The sequence below is a fragment of the Arachis stenosperma genome, chromosome 6 (assembly GCF_014773155.1).
Source record: "Arachis stenosperma cultivar V10309 chromosome 6, arast.V10309.gnm1.PFL2, whole genome shotgun sequence".
NCBI lineage: Eukaryota > Viridiplantae > Streptophyta > Magnoliopsida > Fabales > Fabaceae > Arachis > Arachis stenosperma.
In genome coordinates, this window is record NC_080382.1 from 18,422,471 (window position 1) to 18,426,854 (window position 4,384).

General features: G+C 42.2%; 1 non-coding gene across 1 annotated transcript; it reads right to left on the reverse strand.

Moving 5' to 3' along the window:
* On the reverse strand, positions 1-108 carry LOC130938008 (small nucleolar RNA R71). The gene has a single exon (XR_009069193.1). It is a non-coding gene; the product is annotated as a small nucleolar RNA R71 (small nucleolar RNA).
* Between the last annotated feature and the right edge of the window lie 4,276 nt (positions 109-4,384).

Sequence of the window (4,384 nt, forward strand, 5' to 3'; positions counted from 1 at the left end):
AAGCTTAGAGTGGAAGTCCAAACCTTCAGACAGAAGGAAGGTGAATCCCTCTATGAAGCTTGGGAAAGATACAAACAATTGATCAGAAAGTGTCCTTCTGACATGCTTTCTGAATGGAGCATCATAGGAATCTTCTATGATGGTCTGTCTGAACTGTCCAAGATGTCATTGGACAGCTCTGCTAGAGGATCTTTTCATCTGAAGAAGACGCCTGCAGAAGCTCAGGAACTCATTGAAATGGTTGCAAATAACCAATTCATGTACACTTCTGAAAGGAATCCTGTGAATAATGGGACAAATCAGAAGAAAGGAGTTCTTGAGATTGATACTCTGAATGCCTTATTGGCTCAGAACAAAATATTGACTCAGCAAGTCAATATGATTTCTCAAAGTCTGTCTGGAATGCAAGCTGCACCAGGCAGTACTAAGGATGCTTCATCTAAAGAAGAAGATTATGATCCTGAGAACCCATCAATGGAAGAGGTGAATTACATGGGAGAACTCTATGGAAACACCTATAATCCTTCATGGAGAAATCATCCAAATCTCTCATGGAAGGATCAACAGAGACCTCAACAAGGTTTCAACAACAATAATGATAGAAGAAACAGGTTTAGCAATGGCAAGCCTTTTCCATCATCTTCTCAGCAACAGACAGAGAATTCTAAGCAGAGCCACTCTGACTTAGCAACCATGGTCTCTAATCTAATCAAAACCACTCAAAGTTTCATGACTGAAACAAGGTCCTCCATTAGAAACTTGGAGGCACAAGTGGGTCAGCTAAGTAAGAAAGTTACTGAACTCCCTCCTAGTACTCTTCCAAGCAATACAGAAGAGAATCCAAAAGGAGAGTGCAAGGCCATCAACACGGCCGAATTTGGAGAGGAGGAAGAGGCAGTGATCGCCACTGAGGAAGACCTCAATGGACGTCTACTGGCCTCCAATGAGTTCCCTAATGAGGAACCATGGGAATCTGAGGCTCACACTGAGACCATAGAGATTCTATTAGACTTACTTCTGCCATTCATGAGCTCTGATGAGTATTCTTCCTCTAAAGAGGATGAAGATATCACTGAAGAGCAAGTTGCTAAGTACCTTGGAGCAATCATGAAGCTAAATGACAAGTTATTTGGTAATGAGACTTGGGAGGATGAACCCCCTTTGCTCACCAAAAAACTGGATGACTTGACTAGGCAGAGATTACCTCAAAAGAAACAGGACCCTGGGAAGTTCTCAATACCTTGTACATTAGGCACCATGACCTTCGAGAAGGCTCTGTGTGACCTAGGGTCAAGCATAAACCTCATGCATCTCTCTGTAATGGATAAGCTAGGGATCTTTGAGGTACAAGCTGCAAGAATCTCACTAGAGATGGCAGACAATTCACGAAAATAGGCTTATGGACTTGTAGAGGATGTCTTGGTAAAGGTTGAAGACCACTACATCCCTGCTGATTTCATTATCCTAGAGACTGGGAAGTGTATGGATGAATCCATCATCCTTGGCAGACCCTTCCTAGCCACAGCAAAGGCTGTGATTGATGTTGACAGAGGAGAATTGATCATTCAAGTGAATGAGGACTCCCTTGTGTTTAAGGCTCAAGGATATCTCCCTGTAACCATGGAGAGGAAGCATGAAGAGCTTCTCTCAAAACAGAGTCAACAGAGCCCCCACAGTCAAACTCTAAGTTTGGTGTTGGGAGGCCACAACCAAATTCTAAGTTTGGTGTTGAACCCCCACATTCAAACTCTAAGTTTGGAGTTGGGAGGTTCCAACATTGTTCTGAACATCTGTGAGGCTCCATGAGAGCCCACTGTCAAGCTACTGACATTAAAGAAGCACTTGTTGGGAGGCAACCCAATGTTATATTTATCTATTTTCCATTGTTATTTTATGTTTTCTATAGGTTGATGATCATGTGAAGTCACAAAATCAATCGAAAAAGCAAAAACAGAATGAAAAACAGAAAGAAAAATAGCACACCCTGGAGGAAAACTTGCTGGCGTTTAAACGCCAGTGAAGACAGCAAAATGGGCGTTTAACGCCCAGTCTGGCACCATTCTGGGCGTTTAACGCCAGAAAGGGGCACTAGACTGGCGTTTAACGCCAGGAATGGGCAAGAAGCTGGCGTTAAACGCCAGAAAAGGGCAGCAGCCCGGCGTTTAATGCCAGGATTGGCAGAAAGGGCGTTTTGCACGCCACTTGGTACAGGGATGAGCAATCCTTGACACCTCAGGATCTGTGGACCCCACAGGATCCCCACCTACCCCACCACTCTCTCTCTTCTTCATCCATTCACCAATCACCTCAATATCTCTTCCCCAAAAATCCCTCACCTATCAAATCCCACCATTCTCCTCATCACTCACATCTATCCTTCATATAAACCCATCTTCACTCCTTCATTTTCACACAACTTAAACACTACTTCTCCCCCTTGGCCGAACCACAAAGCCCCCTCCATCTCCTCCATTTTCTTCTTCTTCTACTCCTTTCTTTTTTCTTTTGCTCGAGGACGAGCAAACCTTCTAAGTTTGGCGTGGTAAAAGCGTTGCTTTTTATTTTTCCATAACCATTTATGGCACCTAAGGCCGGAGAAACCTCTAGAAAGAGGAAAGGGAAGGCAAAAGCTTCCACCTCCGAGTCATGGGAGATGGAGAGATTCATCTCAAGGGTGCATCAAGACCACTTCTATGAAGTTGTGGCCATGAAGAAGGTGATCCCCGAGGTCCCTTTCAAACTCAAAAAGAGTTAATATCCGGAGATCCGACATGAGATCCGAAGAAGAGGTTGGGAAATTCTTACCAACCCCATTCAACAAGTCGGAATCTTAATGGTTTAAAATTTCTATGCCAATGCATGGATCACCAAGAACCCTGATCAAAGTGTGAACCCGGACCCAAAGAATTGGCTTACAATGGTTCGGAGGAAATGCTTAGATTTTAGTCCGGAAAATATAAGGTTGGCATTCAACTTGCCCATAATGCAAGGAGATGAACACCCCTACCCTAGAAGGGTCAACTTTGATCAAAGGTTGGACCAAGTCCTTATAGACATTTGTGAACAGGGCGCTCAATGGAAGAGAGATTCAAGAGGGAAGTTGGTTCAACTGAGAAGGCATGACCACAAGCCCATCACTAAGAAGAGGATGGAGCAAACAAGAGATCCCACTTATGGACATGAGGAAATTCCTCATCATGAAATCCCTGAGATGCCTCAAGGGATGCACTTTCCTCCACAAAATTATTGGAAGCAAATCAACACCTCTTTAGGAGAATTGAGTTCCAACATGGGACAACTAAGGGTGGAGCACCAAGAACATTCCATCCTCCTCCATGAAATTAGAGAAGATCAAAGAATCATGAGAGAGGAGCAACAAAGGCAAGGAAGAGACATTGAGGAGCTAAAGCACTCCATAAGATCTTCAAGAGGAAGAACAAGCCGCCATCACTAAGGTGGACCCGTTCTTTAATCTCCTTGTTCTTTATTTTTCTGTTTTTCGAAAATTATGCTTTATGTTTTATTTATGTTTGTGTCTTATGATCATTAGTGTCTTAGTGTCTATGCCTTAAAGTTATGAATGTCCTATGAATCCATCACCTTTCTTGAATGAAAAATGTTCTTAATTGAAAAAGAGAAGAATTGCATGAATTTCAAATTTTATAACAGATTAATTATTTTGATGTGGTGGCAATACTTTTGATTTCTGAATGTATGCTTGAATAGTGCATATGTCTTTTGAATTTGTTGTTCATGAATGTTAAAATTGTTGGCTCTTGAAAGAATGATGAAAAAGGAGACATGTTACTGAGGATCTGAAAAATCATAAAAATGATTCTTGAAGCAAGAAAAAGCAGTGAATTCAAAAAAAAAAAAAAAGAAAGAGCAAGCAGAAAAAGCCAATAGCCCTTTAAACCAAAAGGCAAGGGTAATAAAAAGGATCCAAGACTTTGAGCATCAGTGGATAGGAGGGCCTACAGGAATAACATCCTGGCCTAAGCGACTAAACCAAGCTGTCCTTAACCATGTGCCTGTGGCGTGAAGGTGTCAAGTGAAAACTTGAGACTGAGCGGTTAAAGTCGTGATCCAAAGCAAAAAGAGTGTGCTTAAGAACCCTGGACACCTCTAATTGGGGACTCTAGCAAAGCTGAGTCACAATCTGAAAAGGTTCACCCAGTTATGTGTCTGTGGCATGGATGTATCCGGTGGTAATACTGGAAAACATAGTGCTTTGGGCCACGGCCAAGACTCATAAAGTAGCTGTGTTCAAGAATCATCATACTTAACTAGGAGAATCAATAACACTATCCGGATTTTGAGTTCCTATAGAAGCCAATCATTTTGAATTTCAAAGGATAAAGTGAGATGCCAAAACTGTTCAGAG